The sequence below is a fragment of the Lutra lutra genome, chromosome 7 (genome assembly GCF_902655055.1).
Source record: "Lutra lutra chromosome 7, mLutLut1.2, whole genome shotgun sequence".
NCBI lineage: Eukaryota > Metazoa > Chordata > Mammalia > Carnivora > Mustelidae > Lutra > Lutra lutra.
Window position 1 is genome coordinate 29,375,118 of NC_062284.1, and position 18,772 is coordinate 29,393,889.

Below are 18,772 nucleotides of genomic sequence, written 5' to 3' on the forward strand. Positions count from 1 at the left end.
CCTGGGTGGCTCAGTGGGTTAAAGCCTCTGCCTTCAGCTCAGGTCATGATCCCAGGGTTCTGGGATCCAGCAGCAGCATCAAGCACAGCAGCATCGGGCTCTCTGCTCAGCAGGGAGCCTGCTTCCTCCTCTCTCTCTCTCTCTCTCTGCCTGCCTCTCTGCCTACTTGTCATCTCTCTCTGTCAAATAAGGAAATAAAAAGTATTTTTTCTTTAAAGTAACTAACCCTGTGACTGAATATTGGAGAGTTAAAACAAAAAGTAGAAAGTAATTACTCATAATTCCACCTAACGTAATTACTTGGAGCATTTTGGTGTGTTTCCTTCCAATTAGTTTTCTATTGTATCTGGTCTTTTAATATAAGTATAGACTCTATAGTATGCTTATAAATATTTCACTGAAGACTTTGTAACATGATTAGCAAAAAGAGCTTTCACATTCTTTTATTGTTTGTGGAGTATGTAAAGAAATACTTATTTGGTCTTCACCACATCTTTTTTGAGTTAAATAAAGAAGGTATTAGCCCCATTTTCCATATGAAGTTATTGAAAACAGAGAATCATATAATGCCTCTGTTTGGTGGTCTAGTGAATTTCTGTTCTGACAGAAGTAACTTGCACTAACACAAACAAGTAGGTGCATTTAACGCAGAAAGAAGAGAAAAATAAATCATTCTGCACATTCTTACTCCCTGGGACCTAGACTGCCTTACCTGACAAGAGAGTATTTGAACAGTAATAATTTCCAGAGTTATTGGAAATACAGATTTGTCAGATTTTAGTAAATACCAAGTATCTTTGAGGTGGTTTAATTAGTCTGGCCACTCCTCAGTTTTAAGATAATGTGGTTTTATTTATTTTTTTTTTGAAAGATTTTGTTTATGTATCTATTTGAGAGAGAGGGAGCACAAGCAGGGTGGAGGGAGGAGGGAAAGGGAGAAGCAGACTCCCCACTGAGCAGGGTACCTGACACGGGGCTCTGTCCCAGGACCCCGAGATCATGATCTGAGCCGAAAGCAGATGCTTAACCAACTGAGCCACCCAGGTACCCCAATAATGTGTGGTTGTTTTCCATTATGCTCAGTTAGCCACCATATAGCCATCATTAGCTTTTGATGCAGTGTTCAGCAATTCATTAGTTCAGTATAACACCCAGTGCTCATCATAACACATGCCCTCCTTAATATCCATCACAAAGCTACCCCATCCCCCCACCCCTCTCCTTTCTGAAACCCTCAGTTTGTTTCCCTTTTTTTCCACTTAAAAACAAAGGAAATTAGGGATGCCTAAGAGGCTCAGTTGGTTAAGTATCTGCCCTTGGCTCAGGTCATGATCCCAGGGTTCTGGGTTCGAGCCTCATGGCTAGATCCCTGCTCAGCGGGGAGCCTGCTTCTCCTTCTCCCTTTGCCTGCCACTCCCCCTGCATGTGCTCTTTCTCTGAAAAATCAATAAATAAAATCTTAAAAAAAAAAAAAAAGGAAATGAAACAGGTAGCTTATAATAAACCAGGAAGATAACATCCAACCACTTGGTTGGAATTGCCTGGGTGGGTGAGAGCCTAGAGGTTCTCTGTATGAAGGGTGAAGCCTTATCATATTGGGTAGAGTATTTAAAGGAACAGTGTTCCTAGGAAACTGTACTTCTGGAGCATTAAATATGTCAAAGCTGAATTCAGGGACCATTTGGTTTACTTTCTAAAGTCCTGAGTGTTGTAAAGATTCAAGATTTAAAATAAAAAGTACAGAACTATAATTCTGTTTAAATCTTCTCCTTTTCAGTTGAAACTGTTCTGTTAAGCACATTATAATTATGTCTTATTTGTTTTGTGATGAAAACTGAATTTCATTTTACTGTTCAAAGTGGTGAAGACTATTATTGCTTGGCCTCCCTGCAACAGAAGTGTTTTGGGTTTTTGTTTTGTTTTCTTTTTTGTCTTTAACTTTTGGGTGAAGAAAAATTCCCTACTACCCAAAGCTCTCTGTTTTTCTTTTAGGAATTCCCCCTAGGAAGAGACTTTAATTTGTGAGTTGATTAAAATGAAGAACACTTTGATGGAGTCTCTTTCCCCTTTTTTTACACTCCAGTTTTTATAAATGATCTCCAATTTTCCTTCTCAAAGCATGTCATCTTTTAGTATTCATCGGCTTTGAAAGGGTAAAAGGTTTGGGAGTTGTTGCCTGTAATAGAAAGGAACATTCTTTCCATCTCTTCTTTGCAGTCTTGTTTCGCAGCTGCAGGTTTGAGCTGAAAAGAACAGTGTAAAATATAAGAAAATAGAGGAGCACTGTTCCTTGAACCAATAAGGACCCTTCCCCTAGAACTGTTAACTAGTAAGTTTTTGTTCAGGTCAAAATACTAGGGACCTTTGTTTCTTCTGCTCTCTCATCTATTGCTTTCCTCAGATTCTAGGCTTGAACCATTTTATTTTAGAGCAAGAAAGGAATCCTATCTACCTCCTTGATATGAAATTGGATTCCAAACATGTGAGTACCCTGTGCTAAGTGTTTTCTTCCCAGGCACTTACTCAGCTGGTATTTTCTGCTGCCTTCAGATCTCCACTGCATCTGTGAATTTATTATGATAATGAGCAGTTAGCTGGTCACTCCGTCTGTTCAATTCATCTGTCTCCTCCCTATTTTTCTCATAGATTTAAATAAATATCTTCACACACATCAGCTACAGCCTTCACATTTTTTTACTGTTTGTCCACCTGTCCAGTACGTCATGAACTGTAAAAGGAAAAGAATTTCTTGTCAACCTTATTTAGTTCTGTCTTCAATGCATATCATAGTTACATATAATAAACTGTGAAAAGCCTTATTTTTCAGCTTTAAAACTGATTTCAGACTCATTTAAAACTCATTTCCCCTGTTGATAAACATAAAATTCCTCTATTCTAATATACCCTCCATGAGACTCACCAAGAATAAGTGCAAAAATATACATATGTGTCTTCACCAAATAAGAACATTAACTTTCTGCATTTTGTATGCTTAATTGCATTGGTTTTCCAAATGTAAGATTAGATTATAACATTGCATATTGTTGAAAACACTTTTTTGTATATCATAACGGCCTCCTACTGGGAGTATGCCCGTTAGGGTGTTCCTCTTCCCCACCTTCCTTGTACCTCTCCACCCCCACCTCATACACACCCACCTTTTTACTGTTTCATAGTACCCAAATGTCCCAGGAAATTGTTTGGCAAAGTACTCTACCCAGAGAAAGTAATGCCAAGTCTTATTGAATTCCTTGAACTCTTAGTTCTGGTATTGGGCCAGAAGTTGTCTTACTCGGGGCGGTTATCTCCTTGTTTACTAATAATAAAAGCAGCGCTTAGGTAGTCTGTGTAGGAGAGGCCACTTGGGACCCACCGTCCTGAAAAAGCCAGATGGGTGGACTGTGAACTCAGAAGACAATACCCTGCTTCTAAGGACAGATTTTTGCTTTATAAGAGGTAAGTATTTTCCCTGTGTTATTTCTGTGCTTTACGCCCAATATGAAACACTACTGCTAGATGTTTAGGGTTTTTTTCTCACAACACATTTTGTGACCTGTGATAACAATGTGCTATCAAGGTTCCAGTGTCGGAGGGAAATTCACGTACAGTAATCAAGCTGTCTAAAAGGAAGTCTGAAGTGTTCGGTTTCTTTTGATGATCTAATACGTCCATGTTTTTAAAAGAAAATATCTGACTAAAAGTTTACAAAACTTTTACTTCAAAAAATCACTGACAGAGATGAAAGATTTATATTTGTTTCTAATTCTTGCCTCTTCTTCCCACTTCTTGTTGTTTTGAGAACAGTATCTCTAGACCAAGGACCATAACATACTGTAAAATCCTATAAAGCAAATCTGTGTACCACTTGACGCCAAGCACAGTCTTGGTCACACAGTAAAGGTACTCAACAAATATTTGTTGGTAAAATGTAAACTCTGCAAGCATTTGCATTAAAGGAGGCTGGATTATTTCCTTTGTAGCCCCAAAAAACACTGTACAATATTTAGCTTCACAAAAATTGCAAGTAGCATATTGTTAGTATAGCCCACCCTTTACCACTAAACAGGTTATGATTCTACAGTTGAAATATGTCCTAACTTTTCTTTTTAGTTACTTTCAACTGAGAGATTGGTTCTACCTTCAAATCAAGAATCTAACCACTTCTCCAGGGGTGCCTGGGTGGCTCAGTGGGTTAAAGCCTCTGCCTTCAGCTCAGGTTATGATCCCAGTGTACTGGGATCAAGCCCCGCATCAGGCTTTCTGCTCAGCAGGGAGCCTACTTCCTCCTCTCTCTCTGCCTGCCTCTCTGCCTACTTGTGATCCCTGTCTGTCAAATAAATAAATAAATAAATCTTTAAAAAAAAAAAAAGAATTTAACCACTTCTCACCACCTCCACTACTGCCACTGTGATCCAAGCCACCTTCATCTTTCAGGTGGATTATTGCAGTAGATTTCCAAAAGAACTCCTTATTCTACCTTGACTTTCTCCATTCTTCATTCTGTTCTGGAAACAGCAGGCAGAGTGGTCCTAGAAATGTTAGATACCATGTCTTACTCAGAACCTCTCGTGGCTTCTCATCTCAGAGCAAGAAGCCAAAGTCCTTACTATGACTGACAAATCCCTGTGCTGTCTGGTCCCTAGTCAGCTCTCAGATCTCATCTACTGTTTTTGCCCCTATTTTAGTCCAGCCACATTTGCCTCCTTTCATCACATTCAGTATCCTCCTTTGCACAGGTTGTTTGCCCTGCTCTGACCGTCTAGCCTCACATACATGCATCACTCTCTCCTTCCTCTCCTGTAGGCCTCAGTGAAGTCTTTCCTGGTCTCTATCTAGAATTCCAAACACCCCCTTCCCTTGAACTCTTCCTAGCCTCTTCACTGGCTCTATTTTTTTCTTAGTGCTTATCACTATGTGACATTATTCGTTTTACTTTTTTTTAATCTTGTTTTTTGTCTGTCTCTCCTAGTGTACTGTGAGCTATGTGAGGGCAGGGATTTTTGGCCTGTTTTGATCACTGCTTCTATCCCAGTACATAGAAAGTGCCTAGAATGTTAGATACTCAATAAATATTTGTTCTGTGTGCTGGCGAGGATGCGGAGAAAGGGGAACCCTCCTACACTGTTGGTGGGAATGCAAGCTGGTGCAACCACTCTGGAAAACAGCATGGAGGTTCCCTCAAAAAGTTGAAAATAGAACTACCCTATGACCCAGGAATTGCACTACTGGGTATTTACCCTAAAGATACAAACGCAGGGATCTGAAGGGGCACGTGCACCCAAATGTTTATAGCAACAATGTCTACAATAGCCAAACTATTGAAAGAACCTAGATGCCCATCAACAGATGAATGGATAAAGAAGATGTGGTTTATATACACAATGGAATACTATGCAGCCATCAAAAGAAATGAAATCTTGCCATTTGCGACGACGTGGATGGAACTAGAGGGTATCATGCTTAGTGAAATAAGTCAATCGGAGAAAGACAACTCTCATATGATCTCCCTGATATGAGGAAGTGGAGATGCAACATGGGGGGCTTGGGAGGGGTAGGAAAAGAATAAATGAAACAAGATGGGATCAGGAGGGAGACAAACCATAAGTGACTCTTAATCTCACAAAAACAAACTGAGGGTTGCTGTGGGGAGGAGAGTCAGGAGAGGGGAGTGTGGTTATGGACACTGGGGAGGATATGTGCTATGGTGACTGCTGTGAAGTGTGTAAACCTGGAGATTCACATACCTGTACCCCTGGGGATAAAAATACATTATATGTTTATAAAAAAATAAAAATAAAAATAATTGATTAGGAAAAAAAAAGAAAAAAAAAGTTTGTTCTGTGAATGAATCCATTTCTTTATTGTTTAATTCCTGCACATGGGATGCTTAGGTGGCTCTGTCCGTTAAGTGTTTGCCATGGGCTCAGGTCACAATCCCAGCGTGCTAGGATCGAGTCCTGCATCGGGCTCCCTGCTGTGCAAGGAGCCAGCCTCTCCCTCTGCCTGCTGCTCCCCTACTTGTGCCCCTGCCCCCCACCCTAATAAATAAAAGCTTTAAGAAATAATAAAAATATTTCCTACACTACCCTACCAACATTTTTTTTTAAAGACTTTATTTGTCAGAGAGAGAGAGGATGCAAGCAGGCAGAGTGGCAGGCAGAGGCAGAGGGAGAAGCAGGCTCCCTGTCGAGCAAGGAGCCCGATGTGAGACTTGATTCCAGACTATGGGGATCATGACCTGAGCCGAAGGCAGCTGCTTAACCAACTGAGCCACCCAGGCGTCCTTACCCTACCAACATTTTTAAAAATTAATAATAGGAGTGACTGAGTGCCTCAGTTGATTAAACATCCAACTCTTAAATTTCGGTGCAGGTCAATCTCAGGGTGGTGAAATCTGACTCCACACTCAGTGGGGAGTCTGCTGGAGATTCTCCCTCTGCCTCTGCCCCTCCTGCTGCTCACACTCTCTCTAAAAAAAGTAAATCTTAAAAACATATATGTATAAATTAATAATATTTATACTTACAGGAGCATAGGCTCTAGATTTTAGGAATACAGAGCCTCCACCAAACCCCCAGCCAGACACACACCTCCTTATGCCCTTCTCTTGAAGTAACCCTAAGCCTTTTATGTATATTTCAGTTCACTCCCCCATACTAACTACCCCATCTTAAAAAAAAAAAAAAAGATATTAAATTATCTTTTTCCTTCTCATCTCCCATATCAAAACCTGCAGTGAAAAAGTTCTTAACTAAATTTCACTTAACTGAACCCCAGTTAACTGCCTGATGGGATCAGCCAGTGCTCTTACTCCCTCTGTAAAACATATTGATTAATGCTTACAGCCTACTGACTGCTCTTAGCTTAATGTTCACAGCTGGTAGACTATTCTCTAGTAAGTGTGCTTTCACCTTCTCTGGTTAAATTGCACGCATATCAAAATCAGTTGTATTTATTCTTTTTTTTTTTTTTTTAAAGGCTACAAGATGTGTTACCTTTTTTTTTTTTTTAAAGATTTTATTTACTTATTTGAGGGAGAATGAGTGAGAGAGAGCATGAGAGAGGAGAAGGTCAGAGGGAGATGCAGACTCCCCAAGGAGCTGGGAGCCCGATGCGGGACTCCATCCTGGAAGTCCGGGATCATGACCTGAGCTGAAGGCAACCACTCAACCAACTGAGCCACCCAGGTGCCCCAGTTGTATTTATTCTTAAGCATGATTATAGCAGGACTATCTTACTATAAATTGCATATTATAACATTAAATATATAATACTTAGGATAATTTTTTAATTAATAAACTTTGTTTTATAGACGTTTTAGGTTCACAACAAAATCAAGCAGAAGGTACAAAGAATTTGCACATATTCCCTGTCCTCACACATGCCATACTCTCCTCCACCATCAACATCTCCTGCCAACACCATATATTTGTTACATCAGTGAGTTTAATTGACTAAATCATCACCCAAAACGCTAGTTTACACTGTGGGATTTGACAGATGAATGATTACGTATCCACAATTGTGGTATTGTGCTGAATAGTTTCACTACCCTAAAAATCCTTTGTGTTCTGTCTATTCACCCCTGCTTCCCCTCTAACCCTGGCAGTCATCGTCTTTTTACTGTTTCCATATTTTGCCTAATCTGGATGTCATATGGATGGAATCATATCATACGTAACCTTTTCCGATTGACTTCTTTCAGTCAGTAATATTCATTTACGTTTATTCCATGTCTTTTCATGGCTTGATACCTCACTTATTTTTAGCACTGAATAATATTCCATTATCAGTATGTATTACAGTTTGTTTATCCATTCAGCAACTAAAAGACATGGTTGCATCCAAATTTTGATGTTATGAATAAAGCTGCCGGAAACATTCATGTGCAGGTTTTTAGTGGATGTAAGTTTTCACTTCCTTTGGGTAAATAGCAAGGAATTCAATTGTTGATAAGAATGTACTTTTTTAAGAAACTGCCAAACTGTCTTCATAATGACTGTACCTTTTTTACATTCATTCCCACCAGCAGTGGATAGAGTTCTTGTCCTAAATCCACATCGGCATTTGGTGTTGTCAGTGTTACGGATTTTAACCATTCTAGTAGCTATATATTGGTAGTTCGTTGTTTTACTTTTCAATTCCTTAATGACGTGATATTGAACATCTTTTCATATAGATACTTGCCATCTGTATATCCAGTTGATTGGTGGAACTGTTGGGTTCATCTACGTCCTTACTGATTTTCTATCTTCTCGATATGTCTATTTCTCTTAGAGGGGTGTTGAAGTCTCCAACTATAATGGTGGATTCATCTATTTCTCCTTGCACTTCTATCAGTTTTTGCCTCATGCATTTTGACCCTCTGTAGTTAGACATATAAACATTAAAAATTATTACGTCTTCCTTGAGTATTGTCCCTTGGCATTGTCCCTCTTTATTCCTGATGACTTTCTTTGCTCTGAAGTCTGCTCTGTCTGAAATTAATATAGCTACTCTTGCTTTCTTTTGGTTGGTGTTATATCATTTCCCATTCCTTCATTTTTAATGTATGTGTTTCTATATATTTAAAGTGGGTACCTTATAGACATCATATAGTTGAAACTTGTGTTTCATTCACTGTGACCATCTCTGTCTTTCAGTTGGTGTATTTAGAACATTGACCTGTAAGGCAATTATTAATATAGTTGGATTAATATCTGTCATCTTCATTACTGGTTTCTATTTGTTGCCATTGTTCTTTGTTCCTTTTTTATTTTTTTTCCTTTTTTATCTTCCACACCTTTTCTGCCTTTGGTGGTTTTAATTGAGCATTTTTTATTCCATTTTCTCTCCTTTCTTACCATATCAATTCTATTTCTATTTTTTACTTTTTTTTCTTTAAGTGGTTGCCCTAGAGTTTGCAATATTTTAAAACTACTCCAAGTCCACTTTCAAATAACACTGTTCCATTCATGGGTAGTTCAAGTACCATGTAATAGCAAAATGCTCCTCTAATTCTTATTTCTCATCCCTTGTATCATTACTGTCATTTATTTTACATAAGTGTGTGTGTGTGTAAGCGTACATAATCAAATACACTTGCTATTATTACTTTAAAGAAGCTGTTATCTGCTAGATCAATTAAGAATAAGAAAAATAAACCTTTTTATTTTGCCCTCACTTACTTATTTTCCAGTGGTCTTCCTTTCCTTATGTGGGTCCAAGTTTCTGAACAGTGTCATTTTTTTCTTCTTTCTGAAGAACATTTTTACTTTTCTTTTTTTTTTTTTTTTTTTTTTTTTTTACTTTCAAGTACTACTTTCAAGGCAGGTCTATTGGAAACAAATCCTTCAATTTTCCTTTGTGAAAATTTTTGTTTCTCCCTCACTTTTGTAGATAATATCACAGGATACAGAAATTTAGGCTGTTGATTTTTTTTTCTCTCAATGCTTCATATGTTTTTATTTGACAGGCAGAGATCACAAGTATGCAGAGAGGCAGGCAGAAAGAGAGAGGAGGAAGCAGGCTCCCTGCTGAGCAGAGAGCCCGATGCAGGACTCGATCCCAGGACCCTGGGATCACGACCTGAGCCGAAGGCAGAAGCTTTAACCCACTAGCCACCCACGTGCCCCCGCTTCGTATATTTCAGTCCCCTCTCTTGATTACATACTTTCTAAGGAGAGATTGGATATAATTCTTATCTTTGCTTCTGTAGGTTAGGTATTTTTAGGGAGCTGGCTTCTTTCTTAACCCCTTACCCCCTCAGGATATGTGAGTGGATCAATTTTATTTTAAACCCAGTGTTTTATTTTAACATACAGTGCTATATTAGTTTCACGTCTACAATGTAGTGACCCAACCTTCCATACGTTAATCAGTGCTCATCAAGACAAGTGCACTCCTAATGCCCTTCAACTATTTCATCCATCCCCCCAGCCACCTCCCCTCTGGTAACCATCAGTTTGTTCTCTATAAGAGTTAAGAGTCAGTCTCTTGGTTTACCTCTCACTCTCTCTCTTTTCCTTTGCTTGTTTGCTTTGCTTCTTAAATTCCGCATGAATGAAATCATGTATTTGTCTTTCTCTGACTGGCTTATTTTGCTTAGCATTATGCTGTCTAGGTCCATCCAAGTCATTGCAAATAGCAAGATTTCATTCTTTTATACCTGAATAATACTCCATTGTATATATACACCTCATCTTCTTTATCCATTCACCTATTGATGGGCACTAGGCTATTTTCATAGTCTGACTATTGTCAGTAATGCTGCAGTAAACATAGGGAGGCATATATCCCTTCAAATGCTCTTCTCACATTCTTTGGGTTAATAATACTCAGTAATGTGATTACTGAGTCACAGGGTAGTTCTATTTTTAACGTTTAGAGGAAACTCCATATTGTTTCCCACAGTAGCTACACCAGCTTGCATTCCCACCAACAGTGCACAAGTGTTGCTTTTTTTCTACATCCTCACCAACACTTGTTTCTTGAGTTTTGTATTTTAGCCATTCTGGTAGATGTCAGGTGATATCTCATTGTGGTTTTGATTTACATTTCACTGATGATGATGTTGAGCAAGTTTTTATATGTCTGTTGGACATCTGGATGTCTTTGGAGAAATGTCTGTTCATGTCTTCTCCTTTTTAATTAGATTATTTGGAGTTTTGATGTTGAGTTGTATTAGATCTTTATATATTTTAGATACTAACCCTTTGTCGGATATGTCAGATATGTTGGAAGAAGATATATGCAAATATCTTCTTCCATTGAACAGGTTGTCTTTTAGTTTTGTTGATTTTCTTCTTCACTGTACAGAAGTTTTTTTATTTTGATGTAGTCCCAGTAGTTTATTTTTGCTTTTGTTTCCCTTACCTCAGGAGACCTATCTAGAAAGGATGTTGCTATGACCATTGTCAAAGAAATTACTGCCTGTTTTCTAGAATTTTTATGTTTTCAGGTCACATATTTAGGTGCTTAATCTATTCTGAGTTTATTTTTATGTATGGTGTAAGAAAGTGGTCTAGTTTCATTCCTTTGCGTACAGTTGTCCAGTTTTCCCAAGACCATTTGTTGAAGAGACTGTCTTTTTCCCATTGCATATTCTTGCCTCTTTGTAGAAGATTAATTGATGGTATAATTGCGGGATTATTTCTGGCCTTTCTATTCTGTGTCTGTTTTTGTGCCAGTACCATACTGTTTTGATTACAATAGCTTTGTAATATAACTTGAAGTCTGGAATTGTGAAACCTCCAGTTTTGTTGTTTTTCAAGACTGTTTTGGCTATTTGGGGTCTTTTCATGATTCCATACAAATTTTAGCATTGTTTGTTCTAGTTCTGTGAAGAATGCTGGTGGTATTTTGATAGGGATTGCATTATATGTCTAGATTGCTTTGGGTAGTATAGACCTTTTAACAATATTTGTTAAATCCATGAGCATGGAATGTCTTTCCATTTCTTTGTATCAACTTCAGTTTCTTTCATAGCCATTTTATACTTTTCAGAGTACAGGCCTTTCACCTCTTTGGTTAAGTTTATTCTTATGTATCTTATTATTGGGTACAATTGTAAATGGAATTGTTTTTCTTGATTTCTCTTCTGCTGCTTCATTATTAGTGTATAGAAATGCAACATAGTTTCATATATTGATTTTGTATCCTGTAGCTTCATTGAATTCATTTGTCAGTTCTAGTTTTTGTTTTTTTTTTTTTTTTTTTTGGTGGAGTCTTTAGCATTTTCTATGTATAGTATCATATCATCTGCAAATTGTAGAAGTTTTACTTCTTCCTCACCAATTTGGATGCCTTTTATATTCTTTCTCTTGTCTGATTTCTGTGGCCAGGACTTCCACCACTATGTTGAATAAAAGTGGTGTAAGTTGACATCCTTTTCTTGTTCCTGACCTTAGGAGAAAAGCGGTTTTTTTCCCATTGAGTAAGATGTTAGGTGTGGATTTTTCAAATAAGGCCCTTATTATATTGAGGTATATTCCCTGTAAACCTATTATATTGAGAGTGTATATCATAAATGGGTATTGTACTTTATCAAAGCTTTTTCTGCATCTGTTGAAATGATAGTGTTTTTTATCCTTTCTCTTATTTTTCTTTAAGATTTTATTTTTAAGTAATCTCTACATCCAATGTGAGGCTCAAACTCACAGCCCCGAGAGCAAGAGTCGCATGCTGTACAACTGAACCAGGCCAGGCACCCCTATCCTTTCTCTTATTGATGCAATGTGTCACATTGATTGATTTGTGAATATTGAACCATGCTTGCGTCCTGGGAATAAATCCCACTTGATTGTGGTGAATGATTTTTTAAATATATTGTTGGATTCAGTTTGCTAGTATTTTTTTTCTTTTTTCTTTTTTCTTTTTTTTAATCATTTTTTAAATTTATTTTCAACATAACAGTATTCATTGTTTTTGTACCACACCCAGTGCTCCATGCAATCTGTGCCCTCTCTAATACCCACCACCTGGTTCCCCCAACCTCCCACCCCCCCACCTCTTCAAACCCTTCAGATTGTTTTTCAGAGTCCATTGTCTCTCATTGTTCACCTCCCCTTCCAATTTCCCCCAACTCCCTTCTCCTAACTTCCCATGTCCTCCATGCTATTTGTTATGTTCCACAAATAAGTGAAACCATATGATAATTGACTCTCTCTGCTTGACTTATTTCACTCAGTATAATCTCTTCCAGTCCCGTCCATGTTGTTACAAAAGTTGGGTATTCATCCTTTCTGATGGAGGCATAATACTCCATAGTGTATATGGACCACATCTTCCTTATCCATTCGTCCGTTGAAGGGCATCTTGGTTCTTTCCACAGTTTGGCAACCGTGGCCATTGCTGCTATAAACATTGGGGTACAGATGGCCCTTCTTTTCACTACATCTGTATCTTTGGAGTAAATACCCAGGAGTGCAATTGCAGGGTCATAGGGAAGTTCTATTTTTAATTTCTTGAGGAATCGCCACACTGTTCTCCAAAGAGGCTGCACCAACTTGCATTCCCACCAACAGTGTAAGAGGGTTCCCCTTTCTCCACATCCCCTCCAACACATGTTGTTTCCTGCCTTGCTAATTTTGGCCATTCTAAGTGGTGTAAGGTGATATCTCAATGTGGTTTTAATTTGAATCTCCCTGATGGCTAGTGATGATGAACATTTTTTCATGTGTCTGATAGCCATTTGTATGTCTTCATTGGAGAAGTGTCTGTTCATATCTTCTGCTAGTTTGCTAGTATTTTGTTCAAGATTTCTACATCTGTGTTCATCAGAGATACTGGCTTTAGTTTTCATTTTTTGTGGTGTCTTTACCTGATTTTGGTATCAGGGTAATGCTCACCTCACAAAATGAATTTAGAAGTTTTCCCTCCTCTTCTATATTTGGAAAACTTTGAGAAGAGTAGGTATTAACTTTTCTTTAAATGTTTGATAGAATTCATCTGTGAAGCTGTCTGGTCGTGGACTTTTTGGTTTTTGGGGAGATTTTTTATTAACTGATAGAATTTCATTCCTGGTAATCAATCTGTTTAAATTTTCTATTTCTTCCTGCTTCAGTTTTGATAGGTTATGTTTTTAGGAATTTACCATTTCTTTTAAGTTTGTGTAATTTATTGGCATATAATTTGTCATAAATCTCTTACAACCATTTGTATTTCTGTGTTATTGGTTATTATTTCTCCTCTTTCATTTGTGATTTTGTTTATTTGAGTTCTCTCTTTTTTTGAGTCTGGCAGAGGTTTATCAGTTCTTTTTTATCTTTTCAAAAAGAACCAGCTTCTGGTTTCAATGATATCTTCTTTTTTTCTTTCTTTCTTTCTTTTTCTTTTTTTGTTTGTTTCTGTATCATTTATTTCTGCTCTAATCTTTATTATTTCTTTCCTTCTGGTTTGGGGCTTTGTTTGTTCTTTCTCTAGATCCTTTAGGTAGGTCAGGTTGTTTATTTGAGATTTGTCTTTTATCTTGGGGTAGGCCTGTATTGCTATAAACTTCCTTCTTAGACCTGCTTTTCCTACATTCCAAAGATTTTGGAGCATTCTGTTTTCATTTTCATTTCTCTCCATGTAATTTTTAATTTCTTCTTTGATTTCTTAGTTGACCCAGTCATTATTTAGTAGCATGTTCCTTTGCTTCCATTTGTGCTCTTCCTAGATTTTTTCTTATGGTTGATTTCTAGTTCCATAGCATTGTGGTCAGAAAAGTTACATAGTATGACTTAGATATTTTTTAATTTGTTGAGATTTGTTTTGTGACCTAATATGTGATCTGTTCTGGAGATTGTTCCACGTGTATTTCAAAAGAATTTATATTCTGCTCCTTTCACATGGAATGTTCTGAATATATGTGTAATATCCATCTGGTCTAGTGTCCTATTCAAAGCCACTATTTCCTTGTTGATTTCTCTTCAGATGATCTGTCCATTGATGTAATGGGGTGTTAATGTCTGTACTCTTATTATATTACTATCGATTGGTTCCTTTATGTTTGTTTTAAATGTTTCATGTATTTGGGTACTCCCATGTTGGGTGCATAAATATTATAATTGTTATAACTTATTGTTGGACTGTCCCTTTAATAATTATATATATGTCCTTCTTTGTCTCTTATTAAAGTCTTTGTTTTAAAGTCTATTTTGTCCCTTATCAGTATTGCTACCCCAGCTTTCTTTCAACATCCATTTGCATGATACATGTTCCTCTGTCCCCTCATTTTCTTTTTTTTTTTTTTTTTTTTAGATTTTATTTATTTATTTGACAGAGAGAGATCACAAGTAGACGGAGAGGCGCCCTGTCCCCTCATTTTCAATGTGCATGTGTCTTTAGGTCCGAATTGAGACCCTTGTAGGCAGTGTACAGATGGGTCTTGATTTTTATCCATTCTGTCATCTTGTGTTTTTTGATTGGAGAATTTAGTCCATTTATACTCAAAGTGATTATTGATAGATAGGTATTTGTTGCCATTTTGGTAGCTGTTTTGTGATTGTTTTTGTAGTTCTTATCTGATCCTTTCTTCTCTTCCTCTCTTTCACAGTTTGCTGGCTTTCTTTAGTAATATACTTGGGTTCCTTTCTCTTTCTTCTTTGAGTATCTGTGTTTGGTTTTTGATTTGTCATTACCATTAAGTTTTTATATAACATCTTCTGCATATAGCAGTCTATATTAAGTTGATGGTTGCTTAAGTTTGAACCCAGTCTTTTCTCTATTCCCTCCCGCATGTTATAGTTATATGCTATCATATTTTACATTCTTTTGTTTTATGAATCTTTTGAGTGATTTTTACCGATATACTTATTTTTACTACTTTTGTATTTACTACCTTTCTTACTCTTACTTATGGCCTTTCCTTTCTACTCACAGATTCCCCTTTAACATTTCTTGTGGGGCTCTTTTAGTGGTCATAAACTCTTAGCTTTTGTTTGTCTGAGAAAGTCTTTATCTCTCCTTCTGTTCTGAATGATAGCCTTGCTGGATAATGTATTCTTCACTGTAATTTTTTCTTTTGATACTTTGAATGTATCATGCCACTTTCTTCTGGCCTAAAAACTTCTGCTGAAAAATCCACTTAGAGCCTTATGGGGTTTCCTTTGTATATAACTCTCATATTTTCTCTTGTTGCTTTTAAATTTTCTCTTTTCATCATTACTTTTTTACATTTTAATTACTATATGCCTTGGTGTAGACCTTCTTGGTTTGATTTTGTTGAGGGAATCTCTCTGCTTCCAGGATCTAGGTATCTGTTTACTTCCCAGATTAGGAAAGTTTTCAGCTATTATTTCTTCAAATAAATTTTCTGTCCCCTTATCTCTCTCCTCTTCTCCTGGGATCTCTATAATGCAAATATTGTTACACTTGGTGGAGTCACTGAGTTCCCTAAGTATGTTCTCATTTTGCATATTTTTTTCCTCTCACTTGATTAGTTGATTAGTTGAAACTTGATTAGTTTCCATTAGTCTGTCTTCTAGATCGTTAATTCATTCCTCTACTTTTCTAGCCTGCAATTTACTCCACCTGGTGTATTTTTAATTTCATTTATTATGCTCTTCATCTCTGATTCTTTTTTATCTCTTTGTCAAAGGTCTCCCTGATGTTCTCCACTCTTTTCTCAAGTATAGTGAGTATCTTTATGATCATTATTTTAAATTCCCTGTCAGGCATATTAATTGTATCCATTTAGCTTAGGTTTCTTGCTGTGGTTGTGTCCTTTTCTTTCAGTTGGGACATACTCCTCTCTCCCATTTTGTCTAATGCTCTGTGTCTGTTTCTGTGTGTTAGGAAAGTCAGCTATGTCTCCTGCTCTTGAAAATAATGGACTTAAGAAGAAGAGGTCCTGTAGTGCTGTGCAGGTCAATGTCCTTTGTTTACCAGGACCTGGTGCTTCAAGGGGTGTTTCCTGTGTGTGTTGCATATGTCCCACTGTTGTGTCTGGGCCACTTTTTCCTTCAGTCCAATTGTCTACAGAGACTCTCTTTGCTTGTTTTTGCACAGTATTTGGTCCACAGTCAGGGTGTGCAATTTTTTTTTTAAGATTTTATTTATTTGACAGACAGAGATCACAAGTAGGCAGAGAGGCAGGCAGAGAGAGAGGGGAGGAAGCAGGCTCCCTGTGGAGCAGAGAGCCCGATGCGGGGCTCAATCCCAGGACCCTGGGATCATGACCTGAGCCGAAGGCAGAGGCTTTAACCCACTGAGCCACCCAGGCGCCCCAGGGTGTGCAATTTTAACAAGGTTCACCTAGGACACGCAAGGCCCTCTACCACTGCCAGAACTGAGGCTCTGCAAAACACATGGATTGGGAGGTGGGTTGGGGGATGCAATGTTGGCACAGTCTTCTCAGGGAGGTACAGTCTTCTCAGGGAGGTAGACTTGGCAGTGCTGGGACTAAGGCAGACTTGGCTGGAAAGGATGGAACCACCAAAGCACATGGAGGTGGGGTTTGGTCTAAACAACTTAGGTAGTAAATAGTGAGTGCACCTGCTGTGCTGGTTCCTGCAGGTGGCTGTGTATCTCCTGCCAGCATCTTTGTTCCTGGAGAAGTCCCTCAGTGATCCCTGCCCCTCTAGGACACACTCAGGAATGAGTAAATTACTCTCCCTCTCATATGCCCCAAGCATTCTTTAAACTGCTGCTTCTGTGCTGTATTTCAGCTGGCTGTTTGTTTTGCTGTCTCTTTAAGGGCAGGGACTCAGCTTCCTATAACCCTCTAGGCTCTCCCAGAACTGAACCCATTGATTTTTTAAATTCCATGCTTTAAGTCCCATTGGTTTTAAGAACTCAGGAAATTTGGCCTTTCTCACTTTCAAAGCCAAATGTTATAGGGGTTCATCTTCCTCGTGCAGGCTTCCCAGTGTCACGGTTGGTTTGTTTCTTTCTCTCTCCTAGCCTGAAGCTCACTTCCCCCTACCACCCTCCCCAACAGACAAGCACCATTAGTTTGGCCCCCACCACATCACCACCCTTCCTACCCTCTTCAGTATGGCCTATGCTCTATCTTTAATTGTGGAGGTTTGTTCTCCCAGTCTGCAGGTGTTTTTCTGGGTTATTTACACTGATGTGAGTATTGTCTAGTTGTATTCATGGGACAAGATGAACCTAGGGTCTGTCCACCCTCTTTGCAGCCTTCCCTCTATTCCGGCTTCTTTCAAGATTTTTTTCTTTATCTTTGATTTCCTGAAGTTTGAATATGATTTTTTTTTTTTTACTATAGCTTTTTTGTTTTCTTTTTACATTATCCTGTTTGATGTTCTCTGAGTCTCTTGGACCTGTGGACTATTGTGTGATATTAATTTGGAGGAATTCTGTCAGTGTTGTTTCAAATACTGCTTTTGTTCTTTTCTCTCCTCTACTGCTAATCCCATTATATATATGTTACAGCTTTTGTAGTCACTCCAGGTTTTGGATAATCTGTCCTTTTTTAAATTCCAGTCTGTTTTCTCTTTGCTTTTCTGTTTTAGAAATTTCTCTTGTCATATTATCAAGTTCAGAGAATCTATCCTCAGCTATGTCCAGTCTACTAATAAACCATTAAAAATATTCATTTATGTTACAGTGTTTTATTATCTCCAACATTTCTTTTTGATTCATTCTTAGAATGTCCATCTCTCTTGTATCTGTTTATATTTTATATTATCTGTCTCTTCCTGCATTGTCTACATTTTCCATTAAAGCCCTGAAATTATAATTTTAAAATGTTCTGGTCTGAAAACTTCAGTATTCATGCCATAGATTACTTGTTCAGTCTCTTCAAACTGTTTTTTTTCTTCCAGTATGCCTTGTAATTTTTTTGTTGAAGAGTTGACATGATATACTGGATAGAAGGAACTGTGGTACATAGGCCTTCAGTAATGTAGTGGTAAGGGTAGAGGGAGAAGCATTCTATAGTCTTATAATTAGGTCTCAGTCTTTTGGTGAGCCTGTGCCCCTGGACTGTAACCTCTAATGCTTCTCAGGGTTTTTTTTTTTTCCTCCCTTTAGGTGAGACAGGATGGCTGGAGGGAGCTGGAGTTTTATGTTTCCCTTAACCCATGTGGAAAGCTAGAAGGACTAGAATTGATATTTCCCTAGCATTCCTAAAAAATGTGGTAAGAATCTGGAGAATTTGGAACGCTCATATATTGTTAGGAGGAACATAAAATGCGCAGATGCTTTGGAAGACACGTTGGCAGCTCCTCAAAATGTTAAATGTGGAGTTACCATATGACCCAGTGATTCCATTCCTAGGTATGTGCCCAGGAGAACTGAAAACACTTCCACAAGAAAACTTCTACACAAATGTTCATGAACAGCATGA

General features: G+C 37.9%; 1 protein-coding gene across 3 annotated transcripts in view; it reads left to right on the forward strand.

Moving 5' to 3' along the window:
* HMG20A (high mobility group 20A) overlaps nucleotides 1-18,772 on the forward strand; it is a 79,135-nt gene that overhangs the window by 29,358 nt on the left and 31,005 nt on the right. The window contains exon 2 of one of the 3 annotated variants that reach the window (XM_047737422.1): nucleotides 2,402-2,482. The exons of the other annotated variants lie outside the window; for them this stretch is intronic. The gene's annotated coding sequence lies outside the window, so the exon portion shown is untranslated. The remainder of the gene's footprint in view (nucleotides 1-2,401; nucleotides 2,483-18,772) is intronic. 3 annotated transcript variants of the gene reach the window in all.